The sequence below is a fragment of the Bombina bombina genome, chromosome 5 (assembly GCF_027579735.1).
Source record: "Bombina bombina isolate aBomBom1 chromosome 5, aBomBom1.pri, whole genome shotgun sequence".
Lineage (NCBI taxonomy): Eukaryota > Metazoa > Chordata > Amphibia > Anura > Bombinatoridae > Bombina > Bombina bombina.
This window is the reverse complement of record NC_069503.1, coordinates 493,561,718-493,584,549: the sequence shown is the minus strand read 5'-3', so window position 1 is coordinate 493,584,549 and position 22,832 is coordinate 493,561,718.

Here is a 22,832-nt window from a genome sequence, read left to right as displayed (position 1 = left end):
GATACTAGATCAAGCACTGAGGAGCTTTCTTCTATAGACAGAAGAAATTTATAAATGAAGGACCATGATCCCTTCCCTACTTTTATAGAGTCGATAAGGGGGTGATCCACCCATATTTGAGGGAAAATCCTTACTAAACTAAAAATATAGCTTTTTATCTGTAGAAAATAGAATATATGTTTTCTTTGTACTGCTGAGAAAAGTTTTTGAAATTTATCAAAAGTATATAGTTTATCAGAGATAAGATCATAGAAATCCCTCGCGATCAATGCTTTAGCTGGCCACCATCTTTCAAAGATGTCCACCATATTGCCCAGAGGGAAGTGACCATTTCCCTTTATCGGTAGCCATTTAGAAATATTTTGCGCTATTCCCAGGCATTTAGATAAGTTCCTCCAGACCCATAGTATGTCCCTATATAGGGGATGCTCAGAGATCTTTCCACCTAAATCTTTATTTGACGCAAAGATAACAAAATTCAAAGAGAGCGGGGAGCAGACCTGATTCTCTAAAGACTCATCTGAGTATTTAAAAGACCATGACAGCCAGTCCACAGGTAGACATAGGATAGAAGCATTGTTATACCATTCTAGATTAGGTAGGGCCATCCCTCCTTTACAATATGGTTGGTATAGCTTAACAAGTTTCATTCTTGCTTTTCTCCCACTCCATAGGAAATACCTCAATGATTGGTTAAAATACCATGGATCAGTTTTCTTGATCAAAAAGGGAAGCATCCTCAAAGTATAAAGAATTTTTGGAATAATAAACATTTTAAAAAGGGCTATTTTACCTGTTAAGGAAACTGGAAATGTTGCCCATGTTTTCAACTTGTCTCTACTATCCCCTAGAATCGTTAAGATATTATCCTTATACCAATTTACTATATTGGCAGAGATTTTTAATCCCAAAAAGTCCAATGTTTTAGTTTCTGTAAATTGGTAGGGCTGAGACTTCCCTGGGTTTTCCTTTAGCCAAAGAATTTTGGATTTTGTAAAGTTAGTTTTGTAACCTGAAACTATACTGTACTGATCCAAAAGGTTCACAATCCCATCAATTTGATTTTTTGAATTAGCTACAAATAGCAGAAGATCATCCGCAAATAAAGCAGTTTTAAATGTTACCTTACCTATGCTAATTCCAATCAACAGTTCTCTTAGTCTAATGACTAAGGGCTCTATTATCAAATTGAACAGTAAAGGAGACATAGGGCAACTCTGGCGAGTTCCTCTTGTCAATAGAAAGGAGTCTGAAATATCATTATTAATCAATATGGAAACTCTAATATCTGAGTAGAGATTTATAATGAAGTCCTTAAAATGTCCTACAAACCCAAACCTCTCCAAGACCTGCAGCAAGAAGGGCCACTCCACCCTGTTGAAGGCCTTCTCTGCATCCAAAGATAGCAGGAAGTCCTCAGGCAGGGCAGACTGGTCTCCTCCATACCGACAGATCACTTATAGAATTTTCCCTATATTGACCTCTGAGGCCCTTCCAATAATGAACCCTGCCTGGTCCTGATGGATAATCCTTGGTAATATAGGTTTCAGACCTTCGGCCAATAACTTCATCAAAATTTTGTAATCAAGACCAAGCAGGGAAATAGGTCTATATGAGGTAATATCTGAGGGGTCTTTGTTAGTCTTAGGGATTAAAATAATGTTGGCTCTTTTAAAGCTTTCAGATGTTTTATGATTTGTTCTAAAATAGGCATTGCAAAGATCAGTCAGTACAGGACCTATTTCTACCCGCATAATTTGGTAGAACTCAAGAGGTAAATTATCCTGGCCTGGAGTTTTCCCTCTGCCATAGAGCTAATTGTTCTTTGGACCTTATTTTCAGTTATCGGCTGGTTCAGTGCTTCACAATCTATATCTGAGATCTTAGGAAATTGAACATTATCTAAGAATTTTTTGATATTTTCTAAGTATGGACACTGAGATGTGTATAGATCAGTGTAGAAGCTATAGAATAATTGTGAGATTTGCTCTTGCTCTGTATAGGTTGTGTCTTTTACTTTCAAAGCTGCCACTGGTTTCCTCCTGGTTTGCCTCTTAAACATTGAGGCCATGAGCTTACCTACTTTATTACCAAATTTTGAAAATCTGGCAGCATTTTTATATAGAAGTTCCTGTGCCTCTCCCATAAGAAATAGCTCTATTTCTTTCCTATACAGAAAATAATTATCTGTATTAACCTTACTAGGATTTTCTAGATACAATATATATGCCTCCTTCACTTTATCTGACAAATCTTTGTTCTTCCTTGACTTTTCCTTTTTTAATCTTGCCACATAAGTATTGATTTCTGCTTTTAAATAGACCTTAGCAGTTTCCCAAAATAATTGAACATCTCTACAATGATTATTGAATAACTTAAATTCTCCCCAGGAAGTACTTAAAAATTGTTTGAATTTAGGAGAGTCTCGTAAATATATAGGAAAGAAAAGGAATTGAATGTGAATTTCCTTTTCACTGTAAATGATAGAGTCACCGGAGCATGGTCCGACAAGACAAAGTCAAGAATATTACATTTCTCAACTTTAGGAACCAGCGATTCAGAGATAAGAAACAGATCTAGCGTTCAAAGCGTATTATGTGATTTTGAACAGCACGTATTTTCCAGGCTATTAGGGTTTAGCAACCTCCATATATCAACCAAGTTCAATGACTCATAGAGTAGGTTAAAAAAAAAGATTTCAAAATTAATCTGAGAAATTTTATATTTGATTTTAATTTTGTTAATTCCCATTTTCCTTCTATCCAGATATGAGTTAGGAGTAATGTAAACTTGTTTTTTTACTAATAAATTCCAAAATCTTTCACTTGGATTGTTTGGGCCATAGATATTCACTAATAAGTATTCTTCATTATCAATAATAAGTCTAATAATTAAGTATCTTCCTTCTTTATCTTTTAAGACATTAAGAATTGTATAATTAAGTCTTATATGAAATAGGATAATAACCCCTTTCTAGATCACTTTGCCGCCTGACTACCTTACTTCCTTTCCTCAAATACCCCTGCCCTCATTATCGGTGTCTTCAACCTCCCTGTTGATAATCCCACTGCCTCCTCTGCAAAACAACTTCTGCAACTCACTTCCTCTTTTGGCCTGTCACAATGGACTAACTCTCCCACTCACAAAGATGGTCACTCCCTTGATCTGATTTTCAGTTATCGATGCACTATCTCATACTTCACAAACTTACCTTTTGCTCTTTCTGACCACCACCTCCTCATTTGTACCATCACCTCCCTCCCTACAACTCTCCCTCCTTCTACCCCTCACACTAAACTTCACAGAAGAATCAAGTCATTAGATTAGCAACAGCTCGCTAGCTCTCTCAAATCTCTTCTCTCTTCCATCCCCTCCTTTTCCTGTCCTGATAAATCCATCTGCCACTATAAATCCACCCTTACATCAGTCCTTGATAACCTGGCCCCACCTACCATAACTCGGAAAACATACACTCATCCTCAGCCCTGGCATACTCCTCTGACACGGTACCTATGCAGATGTTCCAGTACTGCTGAGCGACACTGGAGGAAATCTCGGAGTTCTGCTGACTTTCTTCACTATAAGTTCATCTTGAACTCTTACTATTCTGCCCTTAATCTATATAAGCAACATTACTTCTCCAATCTTATCTCTACTCTTTCTTCAAACACAAAACGTCTGTTCTCCACATTCAATATTCTTTTCCGCCCACCCCCACCTCCCATCACAACTTTTCTCTCAGCCCAAGATTTTGTCAGCTACTTAAACAACAGAAATGAAATCAGCTCTCAACATACTACCAGTCTCCCTCCCCCTCAAAAAATCACAATCCCCCAAAACCCACATAGCCATAAAATTAGCTCTTTTGCCCCTGTTACAGAGGATGAAGTCTCTGCCATTATACTATCCTTTCACCTCACTACCTGTCCCCTCAACCCCATCCCCTAACAACTTCTCCCCTCCCTCTCTTCTACCCTTACCCCTATACTCACACACATCTTCAACCTCTCCCTCAGCACTGGTATAGTTCCCACATCTCTTAAGCATGCATTAGTCACACCTATCCTCAAAAACCCAACTCTTGATCCAACCTCCCCATCCATCTACCTCCCTATTTCCATACTACCTCTTACCTCCAAGCTTCTTGAAAAGCTAGTATATGCATGTCTATCCCATTTCCTTACACTAATCTCCCTCCTTGACCCACTGCAATCTGGATTTCGCCCCTTCACTCAACAGAGACAGCAATTGTTAGGGTTACCAACGACCTACTTACAGCAAAATCAAAAGGCCACTTCTCTCTACTTATCCCCTTTGATTTGTCTGCAGCCTTTGATACTGTCGACCACCCTCTTTTGCTCCATACCCTCCAATCCTTCGGCATCTGTGACACAGCTCTCTCTTGGTTCTCTTCCTATCTGTCTAACCATACCTTTAGTGTAGCTAAATCTCTCCAAAACAGAGCTCCTTATTTCCCCACCTTCTTCCAAAATCTCCACCCCCCATGTCTCTATAACTGTTGATAACTCCATCATTACCCCAACCTCACATGCCCGATGTCTTGGGGTAACATTGGACTTCTTGAATCTTTCTTTCACTCCTCACATTCAGTCCTTGGTTAAAGCCTGCCGCTTCTACCTAAAAAACATCGCTAAAATTAGACATTTCCTTACACAAAACACAACAAAGATTTTTAATCCACTGTCTCATCCTTTCCCGCCTCGACTACTACAACTCTATCCTCTTTGGTCTCCCTAGTTGCTGCCTAGCTCCTTTACAATCCATAATGAATGCCTCTGCCAGGCTCATCTTCCATGCACGTCGCTCTTCATCTGCCACACCTCTCTGCCAATCCCTTCACTGGCTTCCTCTTGCCTCCAGGATTAAACACAAAATTCTCACTTTGACACACAAAGCCCTCAATTGCACTGCTCCCCCCTACATCTCAGACTTTGTCTCCAGATACTCTCCCTCCCGTCCCCTTCACTCCACTCATGATCTCCAACTCTCCTCCTCTCTTGTTACCTCCTCACATTCCCATCTTCAAGATTTCTCCAGATTGGCTCCCATCTTATGGAACTCTCTGCCTCCCTCCACAAGAATCTCCCCTAGTTTTAAAAGCTTCAAGTGCTCCCTGAAGACTCTACTATTCAGGGACGCTTATAACCTACACTAACCTTCCTATCTCCACTGCTATCCCCTAAAACCCCATAGCATGTAAGCCTATGAGCCCAGCTGTTTGTAGTTCACCTTCATAAGAGCCGACTACAGCAGTGCAACTCTCGGCAGGAACCTCTCTCCCCATTAGATCCCTGTCATCGTTTTTATATACCACCTATGTTCAAAGTGCTGTGGAACCTGTTGGCACTCTACAAATACCTGATAATAATAATAATAATAATATATAACGTTTGTAAATCTCATGTCATGTCATACTGTTATGCCATGCCAGTGTCATACTCATACATTCTATATTTTTCAACTATTATTATATTATTAATACATATGGGGGCCTAGTTATCAAACCGTCAACCTCAAATACGCGGGAATTCCGCAGCGTATTTGTGGCGAGGCTGATTCGCCTTAGTTATCAAAGGCTAGATCCAGGCAAAAGTAGAATTTTGTGACGTAAACTTCGATCCGCCGGACTCAGTCCGACACAGATCGATTCTTACGTCACTTCAGATGTTCCGCACACAAGTGCGGCACAATCTGACTACTTTTGCTAGTTATCAAAAAACTAGCAGGTTCGCTCGGCACTTTTCCGGCCCAGCGTACCTGGTTTTCAAACCGCAACCCTGGAGGCGGCAGATCCCATAGGAATCAATGGGAGTCTGACCATAGCGAAAGTACAAGTTTGCTGCTGCCCGATATCCCATTGATTCCTATGGGAGATGTCTGCACCTAACACCCTAACATGTACCCCGAGTCTAAACACCACTAATCTGTCCCCCCCTACACCGCCGCAACTAAATATAGTTATTACCCCCTAAACCGCCGCTCCCGGAGCCCACCGCAAGCTACTCTATACATAATAACCCCTAAACCGCCACTCCCGGAGCCCACCGCAAGCTACTCTATACATATTAACCCCTAAACCGCCGCTCCCGGAGCCCACCGCAAGCTACTCTATACATATTAACCCCTAAACCGCCGCTCCCAGAGCCCACCGCAAGCTACTCTATACATATTAACCCCTAAACTGCCGCTCCCTGACCCCACCACAACTATAATAAATGTCTTAACCCCTAAACCTTCCGGAGCCCACCGCTGCCACCTACATTATACCTAGTAACCCCTATCCTGCCCCCCCTACACCGTCGCCACCTATAATAAATGTATTAACCCCTATCCTGCCCCCCTACACTGTCGCCACCTATAATAAATTTATTAACCCCTATCCTGCCCCTCCTACACCGTCGCCACCTATAATAAATTTATTAACCCCTATCCTGCCCCCCCTACACCGTCGCCACCTATAATACATTTATTAACCCCTATCCTGCCCCCCACTACACCGCCGCCACTGTAATAAAATTATTAACCCCTAAACCTAAGTCTAACACTAACACTAACACCCCCCAACTTAAATATTAATTAAATAAATCTAAATAATATTTATCTTATTAACTAAGTTAATCCTATTTAAAACTAAATACTTACCTGTAAAATAAACCCTAAAATAGCTACAATATAAATAATAATTATATTGTAGCTATCTTACAATTTATTTTTATTTTACAGGTAACTTTGTATTTATTTTAACTAGGTACAATAGCTATTAAATAGTTATTAACTATTTAATAGCTACCTAGCTAAAATAAAGAGAAATGTACCTGTAAACTAAAAACTAACCTAAGTTACAATTACATCTAACACTACACTATACTTTAATACATTATTCATATTTAAAACTAAATACTTACCTGTAAAATAAACCCTAAGATAGCTACAATATAATTAATAATTACATTGTAGCTATCTTAGGATTTATATTTATTTTACAGGTAACTTTGTATTTATTTTAGCTAGTTAGAATAGTTATTAAATAGTTATTAACTATTTAATAACTACCTAGCTAAAAGAAATACAAAATTACCTGTAAAATAAATCCTAACCTAAGTTATAATTAAACCTAACACTACACTATCATTAAATAAATTAAATAAACTACCTACAAATAACTACAATTAAATACAATTACATAAACTAACTAAAGTACAAAAAATAAAAAAAGCTAAGTTACAAAAAATAAAAAAAATAAGTTACAAACATTTTAAAAATATTACAACAATTTTAAGCTACTTACACTTAATCTAAGCCCCCTAATAAAATAACAAACCCCCCAAAATAAAAAAATGCCCTACCCTATTCTAAATTAAAAAAGTTCAAAGCTCTTTTACCTTACCAGCCCTTAAAAGGACCTTTTGTGGGGCATGCCCCAAAGAATTCAGCTCTTTTGCCTGTAAAAGAAAAATACAACCCCCCCCAACATTAAAACCCACCACCCACATACCCCTAATCTAACCCAAACCCCCCTTAAAATAACCTAACACTAATCCCCTGAAGATCATCCTACCTTGAGTCATCTTCACTCAGCCGAGCAGCAATGGAACCGAAGTGGACATCCGGAGCGGAAGAAGTTATCCTCCAAGCGGCGCTGAAGAAATATTCCATCCGATGAAGTGATCCTCCAAGCGGCGCTGAAGAAGTCTTCGATCCGTGCGATGTCATCTTCCAAGAGGCGCTGAAGAAGTCTTCTATCCGGGCGATATCATCTTCCAAGCCGGGTCTTGAATCTTCATCCCGCCGACGCGGAACATTCTTCTTTACCGACGGACTACCGATGAATGAAGGCTCCTTTAAGGGACGTCATCCAAGATGGCGTCCCTTCAATTCTGATTGGCTGATAGGATTCTATCAGCCAATTGGAATGAAGGTAGGAAAAATCTGATTGGCTGATTGAATCAGCCAATCAGATTCAAGTTCAATCCGATTGGCTGATCCAATCAGCCAATCAGATTGAGCTTGCATTCTATTGGCTAATCGGAACAGCCAATAGAATGCCAATTAGGGGGCTTAGATTAGGTGTAAGTAGCTTAAAATTGTTGTAATATTTTTAAAATGTTTGTAACTTATTTTTTTTATTTTTTGTAACTTAGCTTTTTTTATTTTTTGTACTTTAGTTAGTTTATGTAATTGTATTTAATTGTAGTTATTTGTAGGTAGTTTATTTAATTTATTTAATGATAGTGTAGTGTTAGGTTTAATTGTAACTTAGGTTAGGATTTATTTTACAGGTAATTTTGTATTTCTTTTAGCTAGGTAGTTATTAAATAGTTAATAACTATTTAATAACTATTCTAACTAGCTAAAATAAATACAAAGTTACCTGTAAAATAAATATAAATCCTAAGATAGCTACAATGTAATTATTAATTATATTGTAGCTATCTTAGGGTTTATTTTACAGGTAAGTATTTAGTTTTAAATAGAAATAATTTATTAAAGTATAGTGTAGTGTTAGATGTAATAGCTATTGTACCTAGTTAAAATAAATACAAAGTTACCTGTAAAATAAAAATAAATCCTAAGATAGCTACAATATAATTATTATTTATATTGTAGCTATATTAGGGTTTATTTTACAGGTAAGTATTTAGTTTTAAATAGGATTAACTTAGTTAATAAGAGAAATATTATTTAGATTTATTTAATTAATATTTAAGTTAGGGGGGTGTTAGGGTTAGTGTTAGACTTAGGTTTAGGGGTTAATAATTTTATTACAGTGGCGGCGGTGTAGTGGGGTGCAGGATAGGGGTTAATAAATTTATTATAGGTGGCGACGGTGTAGGGGGGGCAGGATAGGGGTTAATAAATTTATTATAGGTGGCGACGGTGTAGGGGGGGCAGGATAGGGGTTAATAATATTATTATAGGTGGCAACGGTGTAGGGGGGGCAGGATAGGGGTTAATAACTTTATTATAGAGGGCCACGGTGTAGGGGGGGCAGGATAGGGGTTAATAGGTATAATGTAGGTGGCAGCGGTGTCCGGGAGCGGCGGTTTAGGGGTTAATACATTTATCAGAGTTGTGGCAGGGTCTAGGAGCGGCGGTTTAGGGGTTAATACATTTATCATAGTTGCGGCAGGGTCTAGGAGCGGCGGTTTAGGGGTTAATACATTTATCAGAGTTGCGGCAGGGTCTAGGAGCGGCGGTTTAGGGGTTACTAACTTTATTTAGTTGCGGGGGGCTCCGGGGGCGCCGGTATAGGGGGTAGAACCGTGTAGTTAGTGTGAGTGCTTAGTGACAGGCTAGCAATAAAGCTGGGAAAAAGCCGAAGAGCAGCGAGATCGGATGAGTGATAACTCTCACAGTCCGCTGCTCATCGCCCCGCGGCTTTTTGACAGCTTTATTTGATAACTTAGGTGAAATTTTTCAGGTCCGCGGCGGCAATGTGAGGCGAGCTTAGGCGGGCATATTGGGCCGGCGAAGGCAGGAAAGTTGACACGTTGATAACTACCCCCCATGGTGTCTATATCATACGCTATTTAGTTCTATGTTATTTCAAGGTCCAAAAGTGACCGTCTATATCTTTAGATTTCCTCTATGAGTAATTTATATTTAATTGGATCCATGAGCGACTCTTTGAGAAACAAGAGAAACTACTAATCCTTGGAAAGAGAGGTTCTAATTCATCTTGTTCAGTTCTTTCATTGCTGATCCAAGTGTTGCTAATTTGTTATGTAATATTTTGTTCTCAACAGTTATTGCCCTATATTATGTTGTCACCGCATATTAACAATAAACTCACTAATCTTCATCTCGGTAAACTGTTTATATGATGTAATTTCTAACAACCTCAGTAAAATGTATTAAATAAATAAAAAAATAAACAAAATCGTATAGATTGGAACATCTTAAAAAGTTAAAAATTCCTTTTTTGTGTACCACTTTAATCTTTAAGGAATAGTCTATTCAAAATTAAATTTTCATGATTCATATAGAGCATGCAATTTTAAGCAACTTTTTAATTTACTCCTATTATCAATTTTTCTTTGTTCTCTTGCTATCTTTATTTGAAAAAGCAGGAATGTAAGCATAGGAGCTGGCCCATGTTTTTTTCAGCACCTGGGTAGTGGTTTCTGAACTGTGTCTAAATGTAGACACCAATTAGCAAGAACTGCCCAGGTCTGAACCAAAAATGATCCAGCTCCTAAGTTTACTTTCAAATAAAAATACCAAGAGAACTAAGAAAATTGATAATAAGAGTAAATTAGAAAGTTGCTTAAAATTGCATGCTCTATCTGAATCATGAATGTTTAATTTGACTAGACTATTCCTTTAAAATTTCCCTTTACCCAAAACTGTTTTAAATAGGATGAAATTGTCTTTTCCAGGAAAAGTGAGATAAAAAATATTTAAATGTGGGTACAAATACCATGCAGCTTGCAAATATTGGTGCACAACTAGTGCTCATTAATTGGTATATATTTCCAGGTAAAGTTAATTGGCTTTTGGGTGCAAATGCTAATAATCAGCCAAAGAGTATTACCAGGAAGTACCTTTCAGCCAATGAGCATCAACAGGAAGTAAACAACTGATGATGCACATTCAGGTTCAATTTTAAAGTAAACATCTTTTAATTCACATTCTTTAGTCGAAAATCATGTTTCACCATGTCTGCACACTGCTCTTTCAGAGGGATTATTAGAATGTGTGTACAATACCCATTTAGCTGAAATGAACATAGGCAAACCTCTTATTTTTACAGTGTTTAAAATGCCTACAATATCTCTATCTAATAAATAAATAGAATAGTACAAAAATCAGTTTTCAGTTGTAGATTTGTTTTCAAAAGCACTTGCACTCCTATTTAAGTACTGATGAAAAGGAAACCATATGTTTTACACTATAATTAAAGGCTTAATATTATTCTTTCAAGTAAATAATTTGATCTTACACATAATTGTCTTTTCTCTCCTTTTCTTTTGAATTATAGCCTATTTAATGTGTTGGTGGATTAATCAGATTCTAAATGAAAAGATTTATAGTATTTGTCATAGATTCCCCTAAGGTAATTTTGCTTTAAACTACTGTAGGTATTCTTTGATACTAAACATGAAGGATTACATTAAGGTGACAGCAGAAGTAGCCTGCATCTGTCAGGTGTTCCCTGATCAAGAGCCAAGAAAACTTACTAAGTAACTCAAGGCATGACTACTCTGAAACCAAGCCTATTAATAAGAAATCAAAGTACAGCTGCATGTATCTATCTGTATGTCTATCTATCTATCTATCATATCTATCCATCTATCTATCTATCTATCTATCTATCTATCTATCTATCTATCTCTCTAGTCATTCAATAACAAAAACACTCATAGCTAACTTTTACATTTGTTTTATTTAGAAAACAATAGGACATTCTTTGGTTTAAATTATCTTTTCCTATTATTATTCAAATCCATATTGTCAACCAGTTATCTCCTAAAGACCTCCCGTCCAAAATGTTATGGTCTTATTACAGTTGTTCTTGTGTGCAGTAGATTTTACCACACAAATTACGTTTTCTGTTACATGGAATTCCATTAGAATACAGAGTTTAACGTTTCACATTAAACAACAAAATAGACCAAGATTTCTTAGTGTGTGCGGATTTGAGTGAGCCCTTAAATAGTGGAAGTAATTGAAAATTAGAATATAACATTTGTTTTCTTTTGATTTATCCATTCCAGGCCGCTGGCAAAATTTGCAGCTCTAGATGCACACCTCTGGGTGCTCTTGTAATGCTGTGTTACATGCAATGAAAAAACCTTGACATAATGACTCAGCCTATCCCCTTTGGCCAAAACTGTAACTAATTCTTCAGTTTATCTTTATAATCTAACTGTATGTATCTGACTGAGTATATAAACACACACACATTGGTGACTTAAATAATTGTGAAAAGGTAAAAAGTCAAAGTTTACTTAGCGTTATAAAAAATAAAATAAAATAAAAAAAAGACTAAATATTTAAAAAATATTATTATTACTGTGAGAATAATTTAAAGCTATAGGTACTTTAACACCTTTTTTAGGATTATTGGGATATCCTACAAATCTATCCCACACATTAAAATTTTGATTCTCTCAGGTGATTATTTTTACCCCCATAGTGATAGCATTTTAGCCACTTAGGCATTTAACTCTATTGTAAAAGAGGAATATCTTCCCGTTAAAAAAAGAAAATTTGCCCATATATGAATGTGCTAAGGTCCTTTTTAGAATCTAGAGCATGCTGAAAGTCACCTAGATGCCATCTGATTGTCAGTCCTTTAACATAAAATACCTCCTTATTATTTAAGGGGTATTTTGTGATGTATGTCTACTGGGGACACTTTTATCAAAACTAGGAATATATATTACGTTGTCAGCTGCCATTTTTATAGCAAATATACTGATGGGAATAATGAGGCATCAGAGTGTAAAAGTTCTTCTTTCTATCAAAAGTTAGGGTTTCTATTTGGTGGAGAAAGTTGCTCTGAAACAGCCCCATATAATATTCATGACTCCTATATATTGGATTTTGATTATAATATGATATATAGCTTATTGGTGCATAATGAAGCAATGCAACACCAATACAATGTTATTTGCCTCTTCCAAATGAGGGGAATCTTGTCCCTGCAACTATAGAACTGGGTAGATGGAACTTTATACTATTATAATGTTCCATTTACCCAGTTCTATAATTAATTAAACCCGTCTTTCAAATAAGGGGACTCTTGCCCTTACAAGACATCAGTGATAATTTTATATTATTCATTTATTTATTTATTTATTTATTTATTTATTTATTTATTTATTTATGTTTTTGTTTTTTTGAGAAGAGGGCTATCCCTCTCCTCAAAAATAAAATAAATACATAAATAAATAATAAAATAAAATAAACACTAATGTCTAGTAAGGGCAAGAGTCCCCTTGTTTGAAAGAGGGGTTTAATTAATTAATTAATTAATTAATTAATTAATTATTGTTTAAATCACTAGGTTATATGAGGTGGGGGATTTAGTCTCTATTAGAGACCCCATTGTAGCACAAACATTCCCATTATGGTTTGTGAAGGTGCATTTTTTAAAAACAATCTTAAATTGAGACGTTTGGTTATTTCTCATTTTGTCCCTACTTCACTGAGGATTGCAAAATGTGAAGAATTTCAGCATAAATAACTCAAAAAGTAAAACAGAATGTAAATTCATAAAGGCCCATTTTTAAAACACTGGATGGACAAGTTTCCTGTCTGGTAACGTATCTTGTACAGCTGCTCCCCTGCTCACAATTGTTTAAGAGCAGAGCTTGTTTATCATGTTGTCAGATCTGACCAGGATGATTTAACTCTGCCACACTTGAGATGGTAGCAAGGTTACGTTACATATTTTTATAAATTGAACCCCCAGTGTATTCTATGTTGAACAGTTTGCAGGACATTTTAGTTTAACATTAATTTTCAACAGAACCATATGCTGGGTAATCTGAGCTAGAAGAATTATTAAGAATGTATGTATTTTTCCAATCCATTATACATCCACATACTTGAATATTGAATTAGTCCATTTTAGATCAAGATTAAATGTGTTTACAAATTATTTTTATATTCAAATGTTTTTCCACGCATATTTCTTTACTCTAAATCCATTGAAATGACATATATTTAAACATTTAATTAATATCTTTTAGATTTTGACATTTCTATAGCACTAAATTTAAACCAATACCTATTTAACACTTAAAAAAATACTGTAGGCTCTACCTAAGAAAACCATTGGCAAGGAATTCTTCTGAGAGTTACATTATGCACCATGAATTGCTTGGATATGTTATCACTAGCACATCATGTCTAATAATTAATATTGTGGCAGGTAGTATAAATAAATACGTATAGTTATACATCATCTTGTTATGTTAAAAAGCAAAAAGCTAATAGTTATATATGAAGTAATGTAAAACATTAAACAAACATATATCCAAAGCATGAAGCCATATTTGTTCCAAAGTTCATGATATGTAGCCTTTCATCAGAAATCAGCTTAAGATATATATATATATCAATAAAGTTAAGTACACCACTAAAATAAGACCCATTTTACATACTTACAGTGTGTATACATTTGGAATATTGTAATACATTCTTTTTCATAGTGAAAAACATAATTTATGTAAGAACTTACCTGATAAATTCATTTCTTTCATATTGGCAAGAGTCCATGAGCTAGTGACGTATGGGATATACAATCCTACCAGGAGGGGCAAAGTTTCCCAAACCTCAAAATGCCTATAAATACACCCCTCACCACACCCACAATTCAGTTTAATGAATAGCCAAGTAGTGGGATGATAAAGAAAGGAGTAAAAAGCATCAACAAAGGAATTTGGAAATAATTGTGCTTTATACAAAAAAATCATAACCACCATAAAAAAGGTGGGTCTCATGGACTCTTGCCAATATGAAAGAAATGAATTTATCAGGTAAGTTCTTACATAAATTATGTTTTCTTTCATGTAATTGGCAAGAGTCCATGAGTTAGTGATGTATGGGATAGTAATACCCAAGATGTAGAACTCCACAGAAGAGTCACTAGAGAGGGAGGGATAAAATAATAACAGCCATTTTCCGCTGAAATAAATTAATCCACAACCCAAATTATAAGTTTATTTTCATAATGAAAAGAAAAAACGTAAACATAAGCAGAGGAATCAAACTGAAACAGCTGCCTGAAAAACTTGTCTACCAAAAACTGCACCTGAAGAAGCAAATACATCAAAGCGGTAGAATTTAGTAAATGTATGCAAAGAAGACCAAGTTGCTGCTTTGCAAATCTGATCAACTGAAGCTTCATTCTTAAAAGTCTGATCTAGTAGAATGAGCTGTAATTCTCTGAGGTGTGGCCTGACCCGACTCCAAATAAGCCTGATGAATCAAAAGATTTAACCAAGATGCCAAGGAAATGGCAGAAGCCTTCTGACCTTTCCTAGAACCAGAAACGATAACAAATAGACTAGAAGTCTTCCTGAAATCTTTAGTAGCATCAACATAATATTTCAAAGCTCTTACCACATCCAAAGAATGTAAGGATCTCTCCAAATAATTCTTAGGATTAGGATACAAAGAAGGGACAACAATCTCTCTATTAATGTTGTTAGAATTTACAACCTTAGGTAGAAATTTAAATGAAGTCCGCAAACCTGCCTTATCCTGATGGCAAATCAGAAAAGGAGATTTACAAGAAAGAGCAGATAATTCGGAAACTCTTCTAGCAGAAGAGATGGCCAAAAGGAACAACACTTTCCAAGAAAGTAGTTGAATGTCCAAAGAATGCATAGGCTCAAATGGAGGAGCCTGTAATGCCTTCAAAACAAAATTAAGACTCCAAGGAGGAGAGATTGATTTAATGACAGGCTTGATACGGACCAAAGCCTGTACAAAACAGTAAATATCAGGAAGCTTAGAAATCTTTCTGTGAAATAAAACAGAAAGAGCAGAGATTTATCCCTTCAAGGAACTTGCAGATAAACCCTTATCCAAACTATCCTGAAGAAACTGTAAAATTCTAGGAATTCTAAAAGAATGCCAGGAGAATTTATGAGAAGAACACCATGAAATATAAGTCTTCCAAACTTGATAATAAATCTTCCTCGAAACAGATTTATGATCCTGTAACATAGTATTAATCACTGAGTCAGAGAAACCTCTATGACTAAGCACTAGGCATTCAATTTCCATACCTTCAAATTTAATTATTTGAGATCCTGATGGAAAAATGGACCTTGAGACAGAAGGTCTGGCCTTAATGGAAGTGGCCAAGGTTGGCAACTGGAGACATCCGAACAAGATCCACATACCAAAACCTGTGAGGCCATGCTGGAGATACCAGCAACACAAACAATTGTCCCATGATGATCTTGGAAGTCACTCTTGGAAGAAGAACCAGAGGCGGGAAGATATAAGCAGGTTGGTAACACCAAGGAACTGCTAACGCATCCACCACTTCCGCCTGAGGATCCCTGGACCTAGACAGGTACCTGGGAACTTTCTTGTTTAGATGAGAAGCCATCAAATCTATTTCTGGAAGACCCCACATCTGAACAATTTGAGAAAACACATCTGGATGGAGCAACCACTCCCCCGGATGTAAAGTCTGATGGCTGAGATAATCCGCTTCTCAACTGTCTATACCTGGGATATGAACCCATTAGACAGGAGATGGATTCCACCCAAGCAAGTATCCAAGATACTTCTTTCATAGCTTGGGGACTGTGAGTCCCACCCTGATGATTGACATATGCCCCAGTTGTGATATTGTCTGTCTGAAAACAAATGAACGGTTCTCTCTTCAACAGAGGCCAAACCTGAAGAGCCCTGAAAATAACATGGAGTTCTAAAATATTGATTGGTAACCTCGCCTCTTGAGGTTTCCAAACCCCTTGTGCTGTCAGAGATCCTCAGACAGCTCCCCAACCTGAAAGACTTGCATCTGTTGTGATCAAAGTCCAGGTTTGACGAACAAAAGAGGCCCCTTGAACTATACAATGGTGATCTAACCACTAAGTCAGAGAGAGTTGAACATTGGGATTTAAGGATATTAATTGTGATATCTTTGTATAATCCTTGCACCATTGGTTCAGCATACAAAGCTGGAGAGGTCTCATATGAAAATGAACAAAGGGGATCGCGTCCGATGCTGCAGTCATGAGACCTAAAACTTCCATGCACATAGCTACTGAAGGGAATGATTGAGACTGAAGGTTCTGACAAGCTGAAACCAATTTTATTTGTCTCTTGTCTGTTAGAGACAGAGTCATGGACACTAAATCTATCTGGAAACTTAAAAAAGTGACCCTTGTCTGAGGAATTAATGAACTTTTTGGTAAATTGATCCTCTAACCATGTCTTTGAAGAAACAACATTAGTTGATTAGTGTGAGATTCTGCAGAATGTAAAGACTGAGCTAGTACCAAGATATCATCCAAATAAGGAAACACCGCAATACCCCGTTCTCTGATTGCAGAGAGTAGGGCACCGAGAACCTTTGAAAAGATTCTTGGAGCTGTCGCTAGGCCAAATGGAAGAGCAACAAATTGGTAATGCTTGTCTAGAAAAGAGAATCTCAGAAACCGATAATGATCTGGATGAATCGGAATATGAAGATATGCATCCTGTAAGTCTATTGTGGACATATAATGCTCTTGCTGAACAAAAGGCAGAATAGTCCTTATAGTCACCATTTTGAAAGTTGGCACTCTTACATAACGATTCAAAATTTTCAGATCTAGAACTGGCCTGAATGAATTTTCTTTATTTGGGACAATGAATAGATTTGAATAAAACCCCAGACCCTGTTTTTAAAACGGAACTGGTATGATTACCCCTGAAAACTCCAGGTCTAAAACACACTTCAGAAAAGCCTGAAAGTCCTACTTATCAAGCTGTCAACTGTGCTGCATTCGACGGCACCAATACGCTCGCCTGACATCGCCTAACATCGCTGCCGAGGACCTGAATATGTTCTCCATAGTTAACAAAAAAGCTGTCAAAAAGCTGCACACAAAGTACGGGGCGATGAGCAGCGTACTGTTGCTAACTAACAGTCATCGATCTCGCTGCTCTTCAGCTTTTTCCCAACTTTATTTGTATGCTGTCACTAAACACCGCCACTATACTAAACTGTTTAACCCCTATCCCGCTGCTCCCGGACCCCGCTGCAGCTAAATAAAGTTATTAACCCCTATACAGCCACTCCCGGACCCCGCCGCAACTTTAATAAAGTTATTAACCCCTAAACTGCCACTCCCGGAGCCCACCATCACTCTAATAAACTTATTAACCCCTATCCCGCTGCTCCCAGAGCCCACCCCCACCTACATTATGTTCTTAACCCCTAATCTGCCACTCCCTATACCACCGCCACCTACATTATGTTATTAACCCATATCCCGCCACTCCCGGAGCCCACCGCAACTAAATAAAGTTATTAACCCCTAAACTGCCAGCCCCCCACATCACCATAAACTTACTTAACCTATTAACCCCTAAACCTAACAACCCGCTAACTTTATATTAAATATTAACTCATCCCTATCTTATAATCAATTTAAACTTACCTTTAAAATTACATTAAACTACATTAAATTAATAATTTCTCTACCCTAACTTTTATAATCAAATTACATTAAACTATATTAAATTAATAATTAATCTACCCTAACTTTTATAAAAAAATTACATTAAACTATATTAAATGAATAACTAATCTAACCTAACTTTTATACTAAAATTACATCAAACTACAAATTAAATTAACTTTATTATATATTTAGAAACCTAACCCTACTCAAATAATTTAAATCTACACTAAAAAATTACTAAATTACAAAAACCTAACAACTAAAGGGACAGTCTAGGCCAAAATAAACTTTCATGATTCAGATAGAGCATGTCATTTTAAACAATTTTCCAATGTACTTTTATCACCAATTTTGCTTTGTTCTCTTGGTATTCTTAGTTAACCTAGGAGGTTCATATGCTAATTTCTTAGACCTTGAAGCCCACCTCTTTCAGATTGCATTTTAATAGTTTTTCACCATTAGAGGGTGTTAGTTCACGTATTTCATATAGATAACACTGTGCTTGTGCACAAGAAGTTATCTGGGAGCAGGCACTGATTGGCTAGACTGCAAGTCTGTCAAAAGAACTGAAAAAAGAGGCAGTTTGCAGAGGCGTAGATACAAGATAATCACAGAGGTTAAAAGTATATTATTATAACTGTGTTAGTTATGCAAAACTGGGAAATGGGTAATAAAGGGATTATCTATCTTTTAAAACAATAACAATTCTGGTGTAGACTGTCCCTTAAGTTACAAAAAATAACAAACACTAAGTTACACAAAAAAATAAACACTAAGTTACAAAAAAGAAAAAAGAAATTATCAAAGATTTAAACTAATTACACCTAATCTAAGGGCCCTATGAAAATAAAAAAGCCCCCCCAAAATAAAAAAAAACCCTAGCCTACAATAACCTACAAATAGCCCTTAAAAGGGCCTTTTGTGGGGCATTGCCCCAAAGAAATCAGCTCTTTTACCTGTAAATAAAAAATACAAATACCCCCCAACAGTAAAACCTACCACACACACAACCAACCCCCCAAATAAAAGCCTAACTAAAAAAACCTAAGCTCCCCATTGAGCTTAAAAGGGCATTTGGATGGGCATTGCCCTTAAAAGGCCATTTAGCTCTATTGCAGCCCAAACCCTAATCTAAATCTAAAACCCACCCAAAACACCCTTAAAAAAACCTAACACCCCTGATGATTCACTTACAGTTTTGAAGATCCGACATCCATCCTCCAAGAGAGCCGGGAGAAGTCTTCATCCAAGTTTAATATAGTTTAATGTAATTTTAGTATAAAAGTTAGGGTAGATTAATTATTAGTTTAATATAGTTTAATGTAATTTTATTATAATAGTTAAGGTAGGTTAATTAATAGTTTAATATAGTTTAATTTAATTTAATTTTAAAGGTAAGCTTAAATTGATTATAAGATAGGGATGAGTTAATATTTAATATAAAGTTAGCGGGTTTTTAGGTTTAGGGGTTAATAACTATATTTAGTTGCGGTGGGCTCCGGGGTTGCGGTGGGATCCGGGAGTTGTGGGATAGGGGTTAATAAGTATAATGTAGGTGGCGGCGGTGTAGGTGGTGGCAGATTAGGGGATAATAAGTATAATGTAGTTGGCGGCTATGTCGGGGCAGCAGATTAGGGGTGTTTACACTCGGGGTATATGTTAGGGTGTTAGGTGTAAACGTAACTATTATTCTCCCATAGGAATCAATGGGGTATCGGGCAGCAGCGAACATAAGCTTTCGCTGCTTTCAGACTCCCATTGATTCCTATGGCATCCACGGCCTCAAGGGCGGTGGATTGAAAACCGGGTACGCTGGGCCAGAATAGTGGCAAGTGTACCTGGTAGAAATTTGATAGCTAGCAAAAGTAGTCAGATAGTGCCGAATTTGCATTCGGAACATCTGTAGTGATGTAAGCATCGATCTGTGTCGGACTGAGACCGGCGGATAGTATTTTACGTCACAAAATTCTACTTTTGACAGTCTGTAGGCTTTGATAAATAAGGCGAATCAAGCTCGCCACAATTACGCTGTGGAATTCCAGTGTATTTGCAGTTGATGGCTTGATAAATAGGCCTCTGAGCCTTTACTGGATTTGCTGGGATGCATGCGAGAAAAAATCTTCTTGCAGGAGGTCTTACTCTGAATCGTATTCGGTACCCTTGAGAGACAATACTCTGAATCCATTGATTTTGGACAGAATCTGCCCAAATATTTTGGAAGAATCTTAATCTGCCCCCTACCAGCTGAGCTGGAATGAGGGCCGGGCCTTCATGCAGACTTGGGGGCTGGCTTTGGTTTCTTAAACGGTCTGGATTTATTCCAACTTGAAGAAGGTTTCCAATTGGAACCAGATTCTTTGGGGGGAAGGATTAGGTTTCCGTTCCTTATTTTGTCAAAAGGAACAAAAATGGTTAGAAGCTTTAGATTTACCCTTAGGTCTTTTATCCTGAGGCAGAAAAACTGAGAATCAAATAACTTATTACCTTGGAAAGAAAGAGATAGTAATCTAGACTTAGCATTCCAATATTTGAGCCACAAAGCTCTTCTAGCTAAAATAGCTAAAGACATAGATTTAACATCAATTTTGATGATATCAAAAATGGCATCACAGATAAAATGATTAGCATGTTGAAGCAAGTGAACAATGCTAGAAAATCAGGATCCATTTCCTGTTGCGCTAGACTTTCCAACCAAAAAGTTGATGCATCTGCAACATCAGCCATATAAATGGCAGGCCTGAGAAGATAGCCAGAATATAAATAAGCTTTCCTTAGATAAGATTCAAGTTTCCTATCTAAAGGGTCTTTAAAAGGAGTACTATCTTCCATAGGAATAGTGGTACATTTAGCAAGAGTAGAAATAGCCCCATCAACTTTGGGGATCTTTACCAAAACTCCAATCTAACTGCTGGCAAAGGATACAATTTTTTAAACCTCGAAGAAGGAATAAAACTACCAGGCCTATTCCATTCCTTAGAAATCATATCAGAAATAGAATCAGGAACTGGAAAAACCTCTGGAGTAACCACAGGATGTTTATAAACAGAATTTAAATATTTGCTAGTTTTAATATCAAGAGGACAGCAATAAAATCTTTTTTATTCACAAGTATATCATGTACATTAGATGTTGAAGGAACAACAGGCATTGTACTATTACTGATGGACACATTTTCTGCATGTTAAAGCTTATCATGACAACTATTACATACCACAGCTGGAGAAATAATCTCTACAAATTTACCACAAATGCACTTAGCTTTGGTAGAACTGTTATCCGTCAGCAGGGTTCCAACAGTGATTTCTGAGACAGGATCAGTCTGAGACATCTTGCAAATGTAAGAGAAAAAACAACATATAAAGCAAAATTATCAATTTCCTTATATGGCAGTTTCAGGAATGGGAAAAAAATGCAAACAGCATAGCCCTCTGACATAGAAAAAGGTTAGAGGCATATAGGAATGGGGCTTTTAAATAATGAAAATATTTGGCGCCAAGTATGACACACAGCACAACTGACATTTTTTTGGCGCCAACAACATCCTGAAATGACACACGTCATTGAAGACACAACTTTGTGCAAAGAACTCGGCGTCAACTAATTTTGCGCCATCGGACGAAACTTTGCGACAAAAAATTTCTTGCACCAAGAATGAAGCAATAAACTTTGGCATTTTGCGCCCTTGCAAGCCTAATTTTGCCCACAAAATTTAATAAAAAAAGCAGTCAATTTGAAAAAAGACTAAACCCCAGGTAAGAAAAATATATCCTAAATATGTTTTTTCCCAAATATGAAACTGATAGTCTGCAAAAGTAAATATACATTAAACCTGACTCATGGCAAATATAAGTACAATACATATATTTAGAACTTTATAATAATGCATAAAGTACCAAACCATAGCTGAGAGTGTCTTAAGTAATGAAAACATACTTACCGAAAGACACCAATCCACATATAGCAGATAGCCAAACCAATACTGAAACGGTTATCAGTAGAGGTAATGGAATATAAGAGTATATCGTCAATCTGAATAAGGGAGGTAGGAGATGAATCTCTACGACCGATAACAGAGAACCTATGAAATAGATCTCCCGCAAGGAAAACCATTGCATTTAATAGGTGATACTCCCTTCACATCCCTCTAACATTCACTGTACTCTGAGAGGAACCGGGCTTCAAAATGTTGAGAAGCGCATATCAACGTAGAAATCTTAGCACAAACTTACTTCACCACCTCCATAGGAGGCAAAGTTTGTAAAACTGAATTGTATGTGTGGTGAGGGGTGTAACTTTGCCCCTCCTGGTAGGATTGTATATCCCATACGTCACTAGCTCATGAACTCTTGCCAATTACATGAAAGAAAAGAAAATTTTGGAAATATTCTAACCACAATCATTTAATAATGCATTAACATTTATTTTTTTGCTGTTAATTTATTTACAATATAAACCAACTGACAAATGATAGATCCAACTGATATTAATTGAATTTAATGCCTAGATTGCATAATAGTTTTGGCATTTGATAACCTGTCCTAATTTGTGTTGATATAGCGTGGTGAATTTTTAATTGCTGGAACACTGTATGTTTTAGACGGGTGTGCCATACAGCTCTCAGCTAAATACAATATATTTTATATAATACACTCATTTGATTTAATT